Below are 22,012 nucleotides of genomic sequence, written 5' to 3' on the forward strand. Positions count from 1 at the left end.
ATCTGGTTAAAATGCATCTTGGACTAATTCTTCTTCAAAAGAAAGGGAGAGAAAAGCCACTCATCACGTAAGACATATTCTTCTAATTCTTTCTCTTGATCTTTGTTTAATGATGTGCTTGAACATTAACTACAGGCTGCACAATATTGAGGAAGCTGGGGTTGGGGGTTAGGGATTGGGAAAGGTCACCAATTTGTTAACACACATCCTTTACAAGGATCATTGCATTATGTTACAGAAGAAACAGAAATAAAACTAAAACTAAATCCATACCATATGTTCTTGTGTTTTGTTGGGGTTTTGGGTTTTGGGGTTTTTTTTTTTTTGTATATTTTTTTTTTACAAGGTTTGGTGCTTCAAAAATGAAGCACTGATTCAAAGAATAAATGTATTTAACATGCAATTTTTAAGACTAGAATTTAATAGGCACTAAATATTTGTTAAGTGTATAAATGCTTCTTCAAATACTCTTTTAAAATTACTTCCAGTATTCCCCTGTATTTGTTCAATGGAAACAAAGTATCACCCCCCATATAACTGTTAATTTCTGCATTTCCTATTTCTTCTTTATTGTTATTTTTGAATTTCTATTCTTTTAAAAAAGCATTTCCTATTAATAATGGCCAACATCATTCCTTTTAAAAATATATATTGGTTTCTCTTCAAAAAATATTTACAAAAGCAACTTTATTCAACATCTCCATTTGGATGCCTACTAGCATCTCAAATTTAACATGTCAATAACCGAGTTCCTGTTCTTCCTAATCTCAGAAAATATCAACTCCATTCTTCAAATTATTCAGGCCGAAAACATGGCTGCTATCCTAGATGCCTCTCTTCTTCTCATACTGCACATCCAATTTGCTAGCAAATTCTGTGGGTTTTACCTTGGAAATTTCCACAATCCAACTACTTCTTTCTGACCCCATTCAAGTCATTTTCATCCTTCCTGGATTACTACAATAGTCTCTTAACTGGTTTCTTTGCTTCTGTTTCTAATGCCTACTTAACACAACTGCCAAGTGATTCTGTTAAAATATTATATTGGGTCACTCTTGTATTCAAAACTGTTTAGTGGCTTCCCCTTCTGATCTCATCTCCTGTGACTCTCTCTCATTCCCCTCACTCCAGCCACGGGACCTCGAAATATTCTTCTGCCCAGACAGCTGTATCACTAGCTCCCATGCTGACTCAGCCTTTACTCAAGTCATCTTCTAGAATAATGTCCAGGCCTTCCCTAGACACAATGTAAAATTTCATGCACCCCTCCACCCTCAGACCTTCCATACTCCCTTCTCTGCTTCAATTTTTATTTAGTACTTATTAATGAGATACAATAAAACTGAGTTATCTTATCTTATTTATCTATCTCACCAATAAAATGTAAGCTCCAAGAAGGCAGCAATTTTTTCCCCCTTTTGTTCACTGCTCTATCCCCAGGGCCTAGAAGAATAAATGGAAAACAGTAGGCACTCAATAAACATGAGTACTTTGTGATTTTATCTGAGTTTGCAGAAATTAACAAAACTATGATTTTCACTAGCTGTGACAGACACTGGTAGCCTCCGCAAAGACACACTGTCACTCACCCTCCTTTTGTCAAGAGGTAAATCCTCATTAGGTCAAACCACTTATGACAAGATTGTTTACTCTGATAATAAGGGAATAAGGCATGGTTATATGATGCAATTATGGCCAACAACGTTTACTAAGAAATGTTTGCTCACTTTAAAAAAAAACCCCACAAAAACAGTACAGGAAAATGGCCATCTTGCAACCATGAAGAGTGATATTAGCAAGACATTCTAGACAGCAGAGTAGAAAGATGGAAAACACCATGTAACGTCCTTGGTGACATCATTATGCCAATTAATTAACTGCCCATACTCCAAACTTCCTGGTGGGTGAGATGATATGCTCCTCACTATTTAAGCTACTTTTAGTAGGTCTTTTATTACTTCTATTTTAATTAACACAGAAATTTTTTTCCAATATTCAGTTTCCTGCAGTGTGTTGATACAAAATAAGATGAAGATGGATTCATTCGCTTGATAGAATTTGAGTGTTTTTCCTTTTTATGCTGCATGCCTAGAGAAATGTCATGACAATAAAACAAGATATTCCAATGTAAGTCATATTTTCTCATAAGAATAACATTAAAAACAGTGTGCTTCTTCTTAATTAAGAACTGAAAATAAACAGATGACCAGGGCAAGTGCAGTCCAAATATAGTTTTAAAATAACTTAAATGGTAAAATTATGCTCCAAACTACTACTATATGTCTAACAATGTTCTGCAGAATAAGTGCTCATCCAAAGGAAGGAAAAAAGGGAAGGAGGGAGGAGAGTAGGTCCCAAGGCCAAATAAACTCAGGAGATGATGAATCAAACAAAATTAAATGAGATAATGATGTTCCTTTTGCATGTATTCATGTACTGCAAGGTGCTGGGGCAGCAACATTCATTTGAGATGTTTCCCTTCATCCTTCAAGTAATCCTAGATTGGAAAGGGAAGGAGGGAGTGGGCTAGTAATGGTTTGAATCCAAGGGCTAATTTTGAGTCAAAAGGTCTTGAATTTTAATTCAAAGTTGAACCATTAGTTAGTAACAAAGCCAAAATTATAATTATCCAAAACTAGAACTCTTCAAGTTCTCAGTACAACAACCTAACAAACCTAACCTCCTCATAAAAGTCTTATAAACTTTGAAAATTCTTATGAATTTATAAAGTCACTAAACTCTCAAATAATTTACTCTAGACATAATGGGACCAAAATAGAAGATATACGAAAAAAACTATAGGATACACTTAATCTATACCTAATATATCTGTAATATGTGGTAACTATTTAATTATCAATACTTTTATTAGTTGTCATTTTTTGGGTGAATTATGGCTCTGAAAAAAATTAAAGCTATTGAGAAAAGTATAAATGTCTTTCAAAATCTTCTTACCATATTCTCCAATAGTAAATAAAAACAAAAATTATTCTGCTGGTAAAACTTCAAAAAGCAGTCATTGATCACTGAACCGATTTAACTGAAAACTTTAGTCCGCAGAGAATATCTGATCATCGCAGCTTTGACTATACTCTGGTATGAGGTATGATCCTTGCCTCCTCCTGCTCTCCCTTGCTGCTTCTTTGGGTCAGTCTACGTAGATACAGGAAATGAAGTAGGAGGAATGGCAGATGCATGAATTAAGACTGGATAAAAGTGTAGAACCACAGAATGACCAAAAAATGAATGCAATGTAAAAATCTGGGTTTTATAAAATACAAATTAATCTCTTTGACTACAAGAGATTCAGATTATGGTTCCTCTAAATAATGAGCCACAGGGAAAGCTGATAAATTAAAACAATGATCTCTGAAACACCTCATCTTAATGTAAATCAACTGGATAAGCATTATTCAACTAAAAAAATAGTATTTAACGCCCAAATTCCAAAATTAACCATTACATCAAAAAAATTCAGAACTATATTTTTCACAAGTATGTAAGGCCGTGTCCAAAAAGGTATCTAAGGAATAACAGAAATAACTAAAACTTACTGCACACTATCTGCATAAATCCTAGCATTTAATTTCTACAATCCTTAAAACAACTATATGAAGTTATCTCTATTTTATAGATAAGAACACTGAGCCATATAGAAGTAAGGTGATTTGCCCAAAGTCAACAATCAGTAAGGAAGTGGCAGAGTTAGGATTCACACCTAGATCACCTGGTCTTGTTCAAAACCACCACATCACAGGTGCCACAATCCTTTGTTAACTTCATTTACCTATAAACACTGCTTTGACTCAAAGGTGGTTTCCTGAAGATTTTACAGACTCAAATATACCTCTATAATCTAAAAATGACTCTCAACGTGAAATATGTTTTAAAACGCTATCTAGTGGGTTATTCCCAGTCATCATGATTAACTTTTATAAACCAGATGTAAGTAAATACAAGTTTTTGACAATAGTGCTAAGTCACATATTATTTCACTTAAAAATTATGTATAAAATAGATATTCAATTTTACAGGGGCGGCTCAGAGAAGTTGAGTTACCTACCCAGGAAAGACGTAGATCTGGGATTCAAATTCAAGCAGTGTGTTTCTATAACACATTCCACAACCATTGTCTAATAAAACCTCCACAGTGTCTGACCAATTGCCTTGATCAGCCAGTCTCCTGAGTATTTTGTAAAAGATTAACAGGCTATTTATAAATCATTGGTCAAATTTTCTGTGCCTAAATCTATGTTAAAGATACCAATAATTACAAGTTCTTGCTGACCCTACTAGAATATTTAAATAAAATATATTACTAGGGTAGTCTAGCTTCTGGCAATTTCTATTGGCAAATTCACCAAATACATTTCTTTTCTTGCTGGCATAGCAAAAACACTCTGAACTGTCTTTCCTGGAATAAAGCCTGTTAAACTTTTTGCAGGAAAATCTGTAGGATTTTTTAAGTATCAAAAAGCTGAGGAAATGTTGATACTTTAAAATAAATCTTGACCCAGTAAGAACTGGCACTAAGCCTTTTATTTTCTTGTAGTCAGCAATACTACAAACCTATAAAAATTCAAATAGTAGTTAATGGCATGCATTTTGAATTCCCTATATGGTGAGTCATTTCCAAAACTCAAACTCTATACTGAAAACTTTTTTTAACCTGGATATGTAGCAGAAATCACTTTGAAAACCCATAACCGCCAGATGATGAAAAGAAAAGCAAGTCCATACGGGATTTTAGTAATTGTTTTCCCCGGAAAAAAAAAAAAAGGAATATTACTGACTCCTATGCAACACCTTGCTTTATAGTTCAAATTCAGAAACTGCTGTTCCTAACGCTGTACTGATCTAGATATTTGAAAAATAAAATGAAGGCCAGTTTAATCACCTAAGAAATATAATAAGTAAGTGTGTATGGGGAGGGAAGAGTTGGAGGAAGTGGAGAGAATTGGGTCAGTAGGTGGCAGATGTTAACTGGTTCAAACTTGAAGGAAATTCAAAAGCATGAACATGGGTTTGTCAGAACTCTTAAATAAAGGGAAAATGTATGGAAGAAAAGGTCCTAATATAGAAGGATGTGCTACTGAATAAAACAGTGATCATCCAAAAACCTATTTTCTTTCTTTTGAAAATACATTAGAATTAACAATATTGTCTATAACATGTTATCTTTCTGATAATGCACTTCATTTATTCTGTACAACATTCCTATGATGTAGGCTGTATGCTTATTTTACAGATCAGAAAACTGAAGCTTAGGTTAAGTGATTTGCTGAAAGTCCATGTGGAGAGCCTGGGCTCAAATATAAATCTTAGGATTCTAAGGCCAGCATTTTCCGTGCTATTTATTATATTAAACTGTGGCTGTTATGTTGGCTGCTCTTAGTGTCTACACAAAAGGTGAAAGAGAAATATACCCTTTGGTTTGAAATTTTTTTTTAACAACAAAGAAACAACTACCTCTGCTTTCTCTCATGAGAAAACAAGAATCCTTCTATCCCTAATAAATGTTTTCTTTTAAAATGCAATGCCTGAACTGGTTTTAAATAGTTCACATATATTCCTCTCATACAATTTTGGTGTAAAAAGAAAGTCATCATGATAATCCCCATTTTTACATTAAACTAACCAAGACGAAGAGAGGTTACACTATTAAAAGGCTTAAAAGCTAAGAAAACAGCATTCTGTGGTCACTAGACTAAGCTTAAATGGTATATGGCTTTCCAACAAATGCCATAATGATGCTTTTTACCCTTAACAGAAACTCATAGGAGTACTTAAGTAAAATAAAAATGTTATCCATTTCTCATTTCCTGAAATTACTGTGAAAATGGCAAATTAGCATTAACTCAGTAAAGCATCACTATTGATAAATTGCATGTACATGTTTTTAATATACTTATCAAAGCAACTTTAATAATATTAACTATCAGGTTATATCCATTTCTATTAGAATAAACAGGCTTTCTTTAAGAATTTTTATCTGTAATATAAAGCCAAAGGATCAATTTTTTTAGCTAACTAACAAAAAAGCCTAAATATTTTCTATAGTTATGTCCTAGGTAATAAAACAAGGGCTCTGTACACTGACTAAATACATCTGGGTGGTCTATAAAGTTAACTTTCCAAACCTATTTAGCAACCAAAAGAATATTATCCAAATCACATATCATGTTTTGTTATGAATAAGGAAGACTTAAAAACCACAATCATTGTCTCCTCCTCTCAAATTCAGTTTCTGCTACTACTCTGTGTCTCCAACATCTGAGCACTTAAATACATAAGACCATAAGCAGCCTGAATGTTTAGGATCTACTCTGTGTGTGATGACAGTATTCATCCCAATTTAAGGTGCTAATTCTACAAAACTCATTTCCTCCCTGAACTTCATACCATCTCTTTCTGTGAGCTAATTTATAGCTACCTCCAGATATACAAGATCCTCAGATTTTGTTTTTGAGGCGGGAAAAAATTCTCTGAAAGTCAGAAACTTATTCTTTTCTTTCTTTTTTTCTTTTTTTTTTTGTCTTTTTCGTGACTGGTACTCAGCCAGTGAGTGCACCGGCCATTCCTATATAGGATCCGAACCCGCGGGCCCTTATTCTTTTCTTAGATGCTATTCTTAGTAACAGAACCATGACCCTACTAAATAAAAAAATTGCCATCATCCCAAATTCAATCTCATTTAGAACTTCCATTAGCCAGTCAAGCTATTTAATTTTAAATACTCCTATGAAATAGAATTGACAGGGTTAGGGTCAACTTTAAGAAATTTAGGGAAATCTGTGAAAAGATGTCCTTCGAAAAATCTATTTTATACCAATGTGAATTAAATATGAAAAATTAAGGATCAATTTTGGAAAGTTAACAAAACTTTAAAATTAATTCATCTTTGAAACGGTTGCATTACAAACGTGTAATTTATCACTTTCCTCAAAGGCATTTGTATTTTCTTTCTGGATGAACAGCAAAGAGACTTACTATAGCAAACATTCAGCTAACATACTAAATCAATCTTGCTTGTTATTCAGGTAAGGCACATTAAAGAACATTCTGTATATCACATTAAGTTAAGCCAAAGAAATGCATATATTCAGCAAAATAGAGGATGGGTACTATCACAAATAAGTGCATCACACTTTGGAACCTGCAATATTTCTAACACACAGGCTATCATTTCATCGTTACACAAACCATATGAAAAACCTGTTGTACAATGAGTGTAAATAATTTGCATAATATAATAGAGGATAAATTTGTATCCTTTTTTGACTGTTTCTAAAGCTTTAAAATGGTATCAGGATATACCCTGGAGTTTTGTTTCATCAACATTTTCATTTATCACTCTATAAATGTGAGGCATCAAGTTCACTACTGTGTAAATCACGAATTTATAAAAGACACAGTCCGTTCCCTTTAGAAGTTTACAATGTTGCTGAAGAGATGAACAAAAAGCTATGAAATAAATGCAGTGTGAATGGCACTCAGCAACTTCTATGGGAGAGAGGACGAGTGCACATGTTCCATTTTGTCAGTGTTCATCCAAATTACAAGATGGGTAGCATTTTGGTAAAAGAAAACTACTAGTGGAATCAAGACATCTGAGATGAAGATGGCAAAAATAATGTGACAGTATGAGAAATGTGAAACCCCTGTAAATGCATTCTAGGGTAGCATATACTATCTCTCTTCACATACTATCTCTCTTGATTATATTTTTGTACTATTTTAGAAACATTTATTGTAGATGCCCTAAATATAAAACTTTCAAAAACTATAATTAGAAACTCCCTGTATAAAATGGAATAAAATTATACTTTACACAGTACACAAAATACTTCCTAAAAACTTTTGAGGTCTGCCTTATCTATACTAATTTTAAGATACCAAAATATAATGTAGTCTCCTATATTTTACAGGAACAGGAGGAATCTCTTATAAACGTACTTCTCAAACTGATTACTAACATTACTTTATGACCCAAATGGAAAAACACACACATGAGGTTCTTCAAAAAGTTCATGGAATTATTTGTATTATCTTTTAATTCTATTTTTTCATGAACTTTTTGAAGTACCTTCATATGGATACCTAAAAGATGTATTACCTGCTCATAATAATGAATCCTATTTTCTAAACACCTCAGATCTACATATTACCTTTCAAAGAGATATACATGTCAGTTGGATGAAAAAAGTACTTTTGAATTATTCAAATTAACAAGATGTATTATCATACATATAAATGAAGATTTTTGCTTTCACTTCCTTTAAATATTCCCTGCCCCAGAAAATCCATAAAGGCAAATTTTCAGGAGTACAAAAATGTGTATCTTCTCCAGGCATTCAATAAATACTGTCAATAAATACTTATGTGCTCCTTCTAGACGTCAAGCATTATTCTAGGTTCTTCAGATATTATCTGTGCTGAACGAAACAGAAATTCCTGCCTTCAGGGAGCTTTCATTTTACAAAGGGTAAAAAATCAATAAACTATAAATATTTTTTTAAAATAAATTTCATTGTATTTTTCAAGGTGTTAAATGCTGTAGAAAAAAGAAAAGAGAACAGTGTAAGGAAGAGAGGGATAAAAGGAGGCTTCCATCACCAGGCTAGGCTAATGTAAAGACTTTTATTTTACACCAAGGAAGATGAGGGCTTTTAAGCAGAGGAATGATTCTCTTTTTTTAAATAACCAATAAGATATACTATTAGCTATATGTGCTATGAGGGTATCAAAAAATGCAGTCGGTTTCATTTAAGAGGAAAGACGTAGTACTACCAAAAATGTGTGTTGAGGGGCAGATTTGTAAAACAGTTACCTCAGATCTGGGATCCAAGATAACAGCTAACACATGAATGTGCCAACTACTATTCAAATAGCTTTACCCCCCACAACAAGCCTCCCTATGTGACCATTCATAGGTCAGTAGTCCTTCATCCGCATTCCCAATTCTGAACACAAAAAAGCTTTAAAAACTGATTTGGTAGCAAAATACAACCCACATTCATGTGAGAAAGCTTACAGTCCTGATTTATCCCACTTCACAAATATATACATGAAGAAACATTAACCCTCAAAATCTAGGTAGCCTTTAAATATCCTAATTAATGAAAAGTCACAGGTCCGCGAATATGTACACATTCAAACTATTTTTAAACTGCCCTATTTTACTCAGAATATAGTAGTTATATCACAGAGCAATTTAGCTTCTTCAAAGTAAACGAGTCACCCTTTAAAAAAAGGAAACAAAACAAGTAAAAATTCTACCCAGCATATAACCCAGAGTAAGATAAAAGATGTCAATCTGTCACAGATTTTAATTTTACAGCTTAAAATTTGTAAGATACTATTTGTCATTCAACATGCCCCCTAAACACTGGCTAATTGCTTTATCTGATGTTCAACCAAAGAAAATATTTTTATTTCAACACAAAAGAAAAATCAGGCTGTTTGAGACCTACTTAAAAATGGTATATTGGTACCCGACCTGGCATCTTTCTATTGGATTTTTAAGGATAATTTTAACTAGATATGAATTTAACTAAAGCATTATCTTTTAAAAACCCAAAATGTAACTCTGTAGCTGTGCTGTCCAATATGGCAACCACTATAAACATGTGGCTACTGAAAACTTGAAAAGTGACAGATAGGCACTCTGTGAAAATACATACAGATTTCAAAAACTTAGAATGAGAAAAAGAATGGAAACAATCTCAAATTTTATATTGATTATTCATTAAAAGGATAACATTTTGCAGATATTGGGTTAAATGAAATATATTATTAATTTCATCAGTTTCTTTTCCTTTTTTAACGTGGTTACTAGAAAATTTAAAGTTATATAACACAGCTCACATTACTTCTATTGAACAGCACTGCTGTAAAAACCCAGAAAAAGATTAATATAAAATTTCTCAATACTTAAATTCTAGAATTCATAAGTCCACTTTAAATCACCAGAGAGAGTAATACAAACATAAATGTCACAAGAAACATTAATACTCAAAGAAGTATACAAAAATGGGACAAATAAAAAGCCTTCATTATATGCTATGCCTGATTTGCATCAAAACTCATTTTCATTATTTCCACAGTCTTAACTATGTATAGGAGGGCTTCATGTTCTATTTTCCTTCACTAGGGTTAGAATAGATCAGGTTTTCTGAACTAAATGCATGTTATATTGGAATCAGAAAAGAAGCAACTTATTTTCTAATAGTAGGGAAAATTTAAATAACTCCTAAAAAACAACTTTAGAGTTTACATTAAGTTGAAGGAAAATAAATCTATCTCACAGTAAAATCTATCATTAGTAAAAGATACACTGACTAATGTTTCATAAGTATTCTTAAAAGCATTCTAAATATCTATTATTCCAGTTAAACATATGCGTACCCCAAAACACAGCAGTTCCACTCCTATGCATCTACTCAGCAGAAATAAGTGCTTATTTCTACCAAAAGATATAAAGAAGTTGTAGCCACAAACTGGAAAGATACTCAATGTCCAAAAGATACTCAATGTCCATTTACAGTAGAATGGATATTTGTATAATCATACAATGGAATACAGACAATTTGGAGAGAGAAAAACAAGTGATACAACATGGATAACTCTCATAGGCATAATGTTGATCCAAAAAAAAGAAAAAAACAATCAGATACAAAAGAGTTCAGAGTATGTGACTCCAAATTTATAAAGTTCAAAAACAGCCAAAACTAATCCATGGGAAAAATGCCAAAGATTGGTTTCTTGTGGTTGGAGGCAGTATTGACTATGAAATATACAAAGAAGACTTCTGGGGTAGAATGTTAGTTACGCTCAGGGAATACTTATGTAAAAAATCATTGAGCTAGCAAGTAGGAGTGTCTATTGACTACATGAAGTTACACTTCAATTAAAAAGTTTTTTTTTTCTTAAAAAGGACATTGCACATTATGATTTATTTTCAAAAGAAATACTTAAAACCAATTCCTTTTCTGAATTGATAAGAAAATTTTTCTACTTAATCCTTCAACTAGTTTCTTTGTATTTTCTTTTTAATAAAAATAATAAACACTCTTAATTTTGAGATTATCTGATAAACTTTCATAAATAGATAATTCATAATGGCTTTAAAAGTGTAAATTCTTCTTTATAACTAAGATTGAATGTTTATATCTTCAAATATTTAATTATAATAATTAATCGTTATTTTCAATTTTAAAAGGTATCTCTAAATTCCACCAAATCCACAGTTCCTGATAATATAATTTCTTTTACTGATAAAGTATACATAGTAAAAATTAAATTTAATATTTGGGGTTCTTTACAGTCCTAATTCCCTTACTTAAATTTCTTATCTGTTTTTACTTTCTCTCTATAACTGACAGTAGAAGGAAGAAAATGCTACTTTGCCAATAGTGAATAATCCTGAACATAAAAACATAGTTTCCATATTAAAAGTTTAACACAATGTACTAGGGAAACATACAAGACTATATTCATCAATCCTAGAAATTCACACTGCTTGATAAGTGATTAAGAAAATTTGTAAAAGTAATTTTTGTATTATTTTGTATGAATATAAATCATGAATATTCAGTTAAGAAAGTATAGAATCTTAACAAATGCATTATTTTATTAAATGTATTTATATGTCCTTGCTCTAGCTGTTTCTATTCCAAACAAGACAGCTGGCAAAAGTTTTTGAAAAGGAAAACACAAGATATAAGGGAAGTATAAAGTCGGACATTAAGAAGAAAACTGTGGATATGTATCAAGGGGACTATGTTTACCACTGACATTAGCCAAACTGGCTGACATATCCACATGGGGTCTTTGGAGTATGACATGGTCTAAATGTTTGTGTCCCCCATAATTTTTATATTGAAGCTTTATCTCCACTGTGAATGTATGTGGAGTAAGGCCTTTGGGAAGTGATTAGGTCATGAGGGCAATGCCCTCTTTACCCGGAATTTATGTCCTTATAAATGAGGCCCCAGGAGCTCCCTGGCCCCTTTCACCATGTGAGGTTACAGAGAGAAAATGGGCATCTATGAGGAAGTGGGCCCTCACCAGACAATGAATCTGCTGGTGCCCTGATCCTCACTTCTCCAGAACTATAACAAATAAACCTCTGCTGTTTATAAACCACCCATGCTATTTTGGTACATTTTTTATTTTGCTGTATTTTGTTACAGAAGCAAACAGACTAAGACTAAGGTGCAAAAGACAAAAGTAAAAAGATAGTAAGTTTCTTGATTGGTGATCTTAACATTCTTCCTTCCCAGTAGTATGTCACATGTCTGAAACTCTGAGTCTACAAACAGATGAATTATTATGCTACATCAATCTAACCACATGTGATGATGCAAAGAGGGAACTTAGCAGATGGATGTTTAGAGGCAGAGCCAGGTGGCCTGGGTTGAATATGTCCATGGATCCTGATGACAGACTGATAGAAATACAGATGGCAGCTGATCATGACACTAGGAACGTAGAGTTGTCATAGGCAGGAAGGACTACACTGCCTTAGACAAACAGAAACTTTATAAATATATATATATACACACACACACATACACACATATATATATATATATATCACTTTCAAATCAAGACATTCTTTAAGACAGTTCTATAGTGAAAAGGTAAAATGCAAATACCTGAGATCTTTAAAATAGGCAAAACTGGTTTACTCTAAACCACATTTTTATCTCTCATACAAAATTCAAATTTATAAGGACTGAAATATATCCTTCTCTGTGACAAATGTCAAACTAGTTTATCAATATCTGAAAGTTAAAGAAAAATAAACACCACAATATGGCATGACAGTCTTAAACTGAGAATGCTTGATTATGTTTCTAAAAAATGGAGCAATGAGATGAAACACAATACCTTCCGGATGTGCTTCTCCTCAATGTTTAAATAATGGGTCCTGAGAGCAGAGTTCTGAAATCCAAATATTTCCTGAAAATTAAGAGAAATAAGTGTTACTTCAAGTATTCTTAACTCAAAGAATTTCAATAGCCATCATTTACAACAGAATTTTAACTACTAACATAAATCATCTCGAAAACAACAAAAATGATTTATTGTGAAGTAAAAATTATTCTTAATTATAAATGCTTTCCTTGCGCAAAGTTCTTGATCTGATGAAAACGACCTGCATTACAGAAGTATTTACCTATCTGTCTTTACGCCACTATAAAGACCGTCACCTCTTCTTAAGGATGTAAGAAGCTGATGTCAAGGACAAAAAGGAATTTCAATCAAGGATTCTGGGAGAAAAAGTATTAGAATTATTTGATAGTCATCGCAGGGTTTGAAACACTTCCTTTTTTTTTTCCAGACCACTAGGAACAGAGAATGTTAAGCTGGGAACTGGAACCATCCTACACGAGAATGACATTGACGTGTGGGAAAGTAAGGAATCAAAGAGTGGATGAAAGCTTTTGGCTAGCGAGAGACATAGCCTACTCTTACTGTAGTGGTTGAGGAAACTGTATATTGATCAACAGGTCGATGAACAGTGAAGCTGGCTAGTGATAAGAGAGGAATGATGCAAATTCCCTGATACCACCATAGCAGCATTCCATCTATATCAGCCCCTGCATTTATATCTGGCTTACACTTCTAGAACTCTCAATTCCTAACCCATAACTCATGATCAGTTCTCAAGGATTATAGCTTTCACTAAAAATAAATCCATAAACCTGAATTCTAATCTCCCAAAATAAAGTTACCTATTTTTCACTATCACTTCATTTTATCAGGGCCCTTCAGTCTCCTTAAAACCATATACAGGCACCAAATTTCTTACAGTGATGTTTCCCCAGCATCCTAACCAAGCAGGCTCTTCAACCACTATGCCTTTAGGTCACCTTCTCTGTATCTTGCTTATTGTTATTCTCCCTGAACTATGAGCCCTTTATTCACCTCTGAATTCTCCAATACCTAGCAGGGCTTATAGCTGATGCTCAATAACTGTCTGCTAAACGAATCAATGAATCTTAGAGTCTTGATCAGTTAACAGACCATGCTTAACTAAAAAAAATGCCATAAAAGGAGAGAAGGTAGTTATATGGACCAATTACAATGAAGAATACTTGCCATTCTTTTAATTACTTCACACACACATATGCATGCTCACTCACTCTTCACTCTCAGTTCTTCATCAGTAAGATTCTTCTATTATCTATGGCAATGCTCTCCCAACCCCCACAGATAATCAGTCTGGCTGGGTAGCAGGTCTCCTTTTTGCCCAGGTGAGTTGGGACTAAGTTCCACTGTCAGAGGTCCTACACAAACTGGCATGGTAATTGGACATTAACACAAATGTTTTAAGCACACACATCAGCAATTCCAAAGCTACCCTCCATCTGCAGCAGGGAATGTCACCTATGTGTATAAGTCAGAGATACCTAGAATCATAACTAAGGGCAGAATGATCCTAAGATCTTAGAAGTAGACAGAAGGCTCATCCTTAAAATAAAGTTTATAACTATTAGAGAAAACAAACAAACAAAAAGCCCTGAAGAGAACTCCCAGTGACTGGGGGGAAAAAAAGCATTATCATTTCCTATTAGGACACTACTTTTTCAGCAGCTAAATAAAGACATTACCAAATCATTTTATGTAATAAAACTTAACCTTATTTTGACCTTCCTCATAAAGCAAACAAATCTCTCTATCCAATAAGGTTCCATCTGAACTATGTAAGATGATAAGCAATACCTTAATTGCATTCATTTACATGACTTTGAAACTATTCTGGGCTGAAGTCACTGACTGCAAGGTCACAGAATACAAAAAAGTAGAATGTATGCAATTTACGGAGGAGGAATGATGCACTTAGACAGTGTGGCAGCACCTTGTCCATCCCTCATTAGGAGATACCAAATGTTTACTGCAATCAACAGGTGTAGACATCTCTGTGCAATACATCACATACATACATCCACACACACATTGATTTTATAAATACATATATTTATACCCATATATATAAAACATATGAAGAATATATATTTGAATAAGTTTATCATATATTACGGCTTTCTTATTAAAATTAACCTGCCTAAATAGAGGCAAAGAACAACTTTATACCCTAACAGCATTTAAAATCAAAACACAAAATAGGGCTATTATTTTTTCCACTGTCTCATAAAAAGTTCTAACAACTAAAATTCAGGTTACAAAGTTATAGTTTTAGGACAAGAATTGCAAACACAGGATGTTAAGTATATTAAGAGTTTCTGCTCTGATTTTTTGCAACCTAAACAAGCATATGTTTAAACTAATTTGCTTACAGGAACATACTTTATATGTCTCAAATCCAATAATACCACATTAGTAAAAGAAAAAAAAGTGCAATAGATTGACAGAAAGTAACTACTATATATTACAGGGGACAATGTGCATCCTTCAAAACCTCAGAATATACCAAAACACACACAAAAAGGTTAACCCTACAAAATTTTTCCTTTTAGTTTAGTAAAATGCAATTCTAACACAAACTAGATATTACTAGCACTTGAACTTATTGGAAAAAGGAGAAGGAAACCAAAAGGATAGGATCCAGGGTACTTTTTAAATGTTTGTAATATTAGTACAAATGTAGGAGTATTTGTTATATACAATATAACATCATCAGAAGATTCATTCAAGACGTTTATGTCCATTAAATTAGGTAAATCTCCCACATTTAATTTACTACTCTAGCACTTTTATACTACACCAGCCAATCTTTTGCAACTTAAAAATGATTTAGTGAAAGAGATGCAAAGATATTATAATATTTATGCTTCCTCACCATCTCTCTTTCCAGAGAAGAGCAACGCCTTTTTTCATGTAAATCTGTATCAGATCCAAATCATTTCAATTGATGTTACTCCACAAAGAACACAAGGGTGAATATTTAAGCACTATATTTCTAAATAAACTCAGATACCATGACATCACTTTGTCTTTTCTAAATGAGAAAGAAAATATCTTAATTTCTATCATAAATTAAGCGAATTCACTTTGGATTAGCTTAGTTTTAAAATAAATACATACATATATTTAATGAAATACTAATTAACATTATTATCTGTTTATAACTTTCAGTGACCACATCTTCTTTAGGCATTTTAATTTTCTTTCTATGAGAAGCAATTCAGGGTCAGACATGTAATACACAATCTATGTAACTATGTAACAGGCAATTACTTCATGGTTCACATTCTTTGAAAGGATAAGAGCATATGGGGTCTATCAGAATCTTCCAATGGTGTCTCTAATGTTCTTGGTCACATTTTCATTTGAATTCAAACCTCAGGTTGAAGATGATCTTCTGATAAAGATGATAACTTTTTGTTTCTCTCAAACACTTCTCTGCCCACCTCAAAAAACTGCACGCTTTATGTTCCTAAAATCATTGACTGTGATGACAATATCTGAAGTTCTATTATCCACATAAAATTAGGACTTTCCTTTCTTTGGATATTAGAATATGTTGAAACCAGTTTTCATAAACACAACCTAGATTTGTATCTTAAACATGCTACAACCATGAACTGAAAATGAACTACATTAATGGCATCAACTCTTAGGGCTTCCAATGAATTAGGAAATAAATCTGAGTCTAGGTTCAGACATACATCAATCTCAGAGAACCATAGTAAATCCTACCCACAAAGCAAGGGTGCCTGTGTGCATATTGTTCATGTTTTTTATTTTCTAAATATTATGATGTTTTGACATCTTAAAATCTTTCTGATGGAGGACTGCCTCTCCAGGGGAATGAGATAGCAAAAGGCTCAGCCTAGAGCATGCCTCTGATATGCAAACTAATCAATCCTGACTCATATCTCCTCTATCTGGCCCATACACCATAGGAAGCAATATTCCTCTGCCTCCATCATTCCAGGGCCAGGTACCAGGCTACAAGGAACCAACCCTAAAGCTTAGAGTTTATATGAGGGTACTTCAAGTATGTATAGCTTATTCAAAGCTATTACCATTATATACTTATAGCTTATTATTGTTATTATATACCCATAGCTTATTCAAACTATCCAATCCTAAATGTGTTTATCCGGCCCTGCCTTGTCTTTCCCACTGAAACTCCAATAAAGGCCGCAGCCTAGACTCTCCCTTCACTTCTGCCCCTTTGGCCTCCTAACCAACAATGGTACTCTCCCACATGGCCCTGCGTGGCCTGCTGTGCCTCCCAGGACCTGTGAATATAATAACCTTTGTTTTCCTGAGCCTCTCCTGTGTCTCCTCTTGTGGCTGCACCTGACTGACCACATAAAAGAACACAGAACAGTGTGTGTGTGCATGCACACACCTCTTTTCATTTCCTCTTGTCTTTTCCCTTTTCCCTTCCCCAGGAGGTCAATGAACAAAATATTAAACTTTTAAAAATACATATAATGATATGGAGATCAACTATCCATTTGCCTAAAAGAGAGGTGCCTCAATAAAGAAAACTACCAGTATGCAAAATTAAATCCTGACTGACAATGTTGCTTGGGTAACACTCACAAAAGAACAATGATACCAACTCTAAGGAACAGGTCAAAAACACTTCATAAAATCTGAAACACCTGCTACAGAATATGTTAATTCACAATTTCATATAGGAAATATTTTTCTTTCTCCCTCACCTGTTCATCCACCCATCTTGCGTTCAACTCCATAAACAGGAGTTATCCCCCATTATAAAACAGTTGACGGTTAAAACAATGAGCCAACCAAGAAAGTACAATATTCTATAACTGACATTTACTGCATTGGCCTTGGACTTCTAATCTTTACCAGACGGGCACACAAATCAATCCATCAGCTCATAAAGGTGTGCTTTTTTAACCTCTAAAACAGATGGGATTGGCCAGAAGTGTCTGGCATGTCAAACTGCTAATCACTGCTGCCCTTTGCACAAAATAACCCACTTAAGTTGAGGCATGGTTGCACTGTAACCGACATTAGTCTGTGGGAAACCCATTTAACTGTCACACACTCCTGCCACTCCTGCTCTCCCTTAATTAAGCCTAATGCCGTATGCTTTGACCTTTTGTTCTAGCCTATTAACCCTATCTAGTACAAGTTCAATTATGTTAAACTAAAAACTTTGCTGTAAAATATTAAATGCCAAGCTCAAAAAATCATAAGGGACATCCTCCAGCCCTAAGTTCTATGCACCCTGATACGCAATGCATTTGAAAGTAAACCTCACTTTCGAAGTAACACTGCTTCTTACAGAGTGGAGAAGAACCAAATTATCATTCCAGTCCAACCCTCTCATTATACAAAGGAAACTGAGGCCAGAAAACATTAAATGACTCACCCATTTCATAGCTTTTCTATGTCAATGCCAAGCTATCTAATCCCTAGCTCTAATTCTTTATTCTCCAAGGTGTTGATTAATAGTTTAAAACCACCCAGCAGTGTGTTAAGGTTACTAATATTTTCACCACAAATTATTACCTTTCACCATCCTCTAGAATATGCTACACAAATAGGCCTAAAGCAAAATAAATAGTGACTTTGACAGTTTAGAAGTCATTTTTCCTTTCCCCTCCCACACACCAAAATTTGCTATACCCCTCACTACTTTTTCCTTCTTTTTAAAAGGAACCGTGGTCTCTGAGAACTGCTAAATCCTGCAACACTCACAAGGCAATATGTACAAATACAAATTATTTTCTTTCCTGGTGCTTTATTTAAGTATTCAATAGAGCCAACACAGAAAGCAATTACAACCAGCGTCTCATCCCCATAGGGCCAGTTGCATATGTTTAAAAATATATCCTTTTTACACCTATATGTATATGGATTGCTGTGCACATTTACCAAAATTCAAAAAAAACAAAAAAACTTTAAATTCACTGTAAAATAAAATCAAGTGTAGTCCAAATTAACATGCTACCATCACAGAGATATTTTAGTTTTAGCATATAATAATATATGCTATTGTTTCTTCCATTTACTTCATACAACTGGAAAAAACATTTTTGCCACTCACCGTAACACATGAAACAACTTAAAAGGTCAGTAACACAAAACAAAATTTGAATTTCTATGACTGGTGTGAAGAAATGCATATTAATTTTACATTTTGAAAAGATTTTAAGTTTATCTTTTTTTGTTGACTGCCCAAAGGCCCATTTTTACCTATTCTCAATATTAAGCAATATTATCATCTTTTGCCTTTAACAACCCTGAATCTTACAGGTTTAAAGTAACATGCCATTAAATGAAACATAATTTTGCAAAAGCAAGGTCACTTAGAGTTGTGCTAAAAAAATGAATGACTCCAATAAGAGAATTTACTACTTTAAAAGGGAAAGAAAAAAGACAAAAGTTTAAAATTCAAGGTAAACATGTTTGTGTCAGTGGAATGATACTATACCTTCAATGGAAAGCATTCCTTGGCAATATCAGGAGGAATATGCAAGGATGTGTAAAATGTAAAATTTGTAGAGGGATGTCTGGTCAAAGCTAAACAAGCGCTTTTAGCAGGGACAACTTACCAGCAAATTCAGAGTTTTATTCACCTTTTTCAAATTGCAAAGAATAATAATGTTAATTTAAATGAGACACTATAACTTAGCTACAAGTTTTGGTTAATAAAATAGAAATTAAGTTTCTCCTGCTGAGGAATCTAACTTGGGAAATTCACACTAACATACCGAAATTTATTCACTCTATAACATATTGACTGACACTAACGAACAATGAAGGGAAAAAGTTCAGGTACTCAGGATAAGTACTGGGCAAAGCACAAAGTAGAATATACCACATAAATAGTAAAGGTGCTCATTTTTCTACCCTTTTATTTTGGACATTAGTCCATTAGCTTCTTCTTCTTTTGCTATGATATATAAGCATATGAATACATAGAAAAATATGTGAGCCATGAGAGAATATGTTTTTTCCTGTTTACAAAAGACATCCACTGCCAAGCACGCAGAAAGTTACTTCTAGTGAAAAACTTTTCTTCACAAAGCAGGAAACTATGTTAAAGTTATTTTAAGAGCATTTGTTAAAAATCAAGGCTGTAAACATATGTCCAAATAATTTATATATTTTCTTTAGCATTTGAAAATAAATTTCTCATCTAGAAACTTTTGAGCTCCATTTCAAAATAATTTTATTTTTTGCCTCCTATCAGCAATCATTAATGTAGTTGAACGTGATGGCATTCTAATAGTCAGGAAATTCACCTCTAGTGAAGAGCAAATCCCAATTTTTAAAATGTAACAAAAGGGCTTCATATACTTCTTAAGTTGTATAACTCACTAGATTTTAAATCATCAATTGTTCTTGATACCCTCCAACTTTTAAGGTTAGTGAACACCAAAACTGACTTTAGTCATGAAATTTTAAGATGCTTCCACCTTCTCAAGCAGTAGAATACAATGCACTTAAATATACCAAGGCTGGTGAGTCCTTGTGACTATTAGAAGTAAAGCTAATAAGGAAACTGCCCAGAAGGCTCTAAAAATATTTTGCTTCATTTCCTTACAAAAATAATTAAATGCTTCCCCCAAAGATTTTGCTAAACATGTTTTCTAATATATTATAATTTGTGTATTTTTAAAAAAAATTTAATGTTACAAAACAAATTATTTCAAGTACCAATTAATTACAATGTCACCCACAGTTTAACTTTTTCTCTCATAATTAATATGCCTGGAAAAAAGATGATAAATTTTAAGGAAGAAATAATATTCCCTTTAGAAGTCCTAATTTAAATAGACCAAAGAAAAAATGTAGAGGATTGGCTATAATTCATAAGTCATACAAAATAATTAACAGCTGTTATATATAAATACATAAAGGCTCTATCCATGACCCAAATGAGCCAGATTTTACCAGTATTTGGGACTGGCACAATTCAATTCAACAAATGTTTACAGACAGCCTTCAATGTGCCAGGCACTTATGGCACCAACAATACATCAATGAATAAGCTCCTATTCACGGAGCTTATAGTCTAATGAGGAAAACAGACATAAAACAAGTGTGACTGTCACTATGGGGGTACAGAAAACTGTGAGGGAAAAAAACTGATCTTTTAGAGGCTTGGGACATCAGTGAGGCTCTAAACGCTCTTGCCCACTGTCCCATGAGTGAGAATATTCCTTTCCAATTTGTTTCACTAAGAACATGGTCTACCTGCGGCCCAACATAAAGATCTTCTGTTAGGTTTCTTCTCTCTTGCTCCCCTCCTAGGGCTGGACCCATGGGCACTTGGTTCTTGGCACCTTATCACCAATGCCCTACACAGAGACCCCTTATCTTGCTACCTTTTCACAGGAGAATATGGGAATGGGGTCCATAAACTTTGCACTATGTTCCCAAGTGAACCAACAGATCCAAGTACCTCCATGATGGTTTTTAGAACATAACTCGTTAGTAATAAGTAGAGCTGGCCTGTGAGTGTTCTGGTCATGCTAGTCAACTAAAATTACCTGGGTCTGTTAATCTACAAATAGGAAGCTCCCCTTTTGGTTTTTAAATAGAGATCAAAATGTATATAACATGTAAAACAAAGCCACCACATAAACATATAGTATACACTGTACTGTAAAACTTATTTTTACTTTTCAGCCTAGAAATTACATTCCAGTACTAGAATATCAAATGAATCCTAAGACTGTTCTGAAGACCATGAGAAGAAAATAAGGTACTAGAACAAGGGTGATATAGTTGGACTTTTTTCACTCCACTTCTCAATACCCAGTTCTGATTATTATAGATCCCTACTTGGGGATTTTACTGCTGGATCCACTGCCAAAGGTTATTAAACATTCCTTAACACCTGGTGCACAAACAAACAAAAAAGTGTGAAATAAATCAAAATTTGACTACTCATCCTGAGCCTACTCAACTGCTAGCTGTATGACTTTTAAAATTTATTTAAATTCTTAGGAACTCAATTTCCTCCTTATAAAATTGCAGATAATAAATATTTTGGAAATTTTAAATTAAGAACACTAACAAAAACTGTTGGAAGCAATCA

The 22,012-nt window shown here is 33.6% G+C and overlaps 1 protein-coding gene across 1 annotated transcript in view; it reads right to left on the bottom strand.

The window, feature by feature from the left end:
* NRIP1 (nuclear receptor interacting protein 1) overlaps positions 1 to 22,012 on the bottom strand; it is a 97,715-nt gene that overhangs the window by 66,588 nt on the left and 9,115 nt on the right. Inside the window, exon 2 of the mRNA XM_063101144.1 lies at positions 12,895 to 12,966. The gene's annotated coding sequence lies outside the window, so the exon portion shown is untranslated. The remainder of the gene's footprint in view (positions 1 to 12,894; positions 12,967 to 22,012) is intronic.

Source organism: Cynocephalus volans, chromosome 1, assembly GCF_027409185.1.
Source record: "Cynocephalus volans isolate mCynVol1 chromosome 1, mCynVol1.pri, whole genome shotgun sequence".
In the NCBI taxonomy this organism is placed as follows: Eukaryota; Metazoa; Chordata; class Mammalia; order Dermoptera; family Cynocephalidae; genus Cynocephalus; species Cynocephalus volans.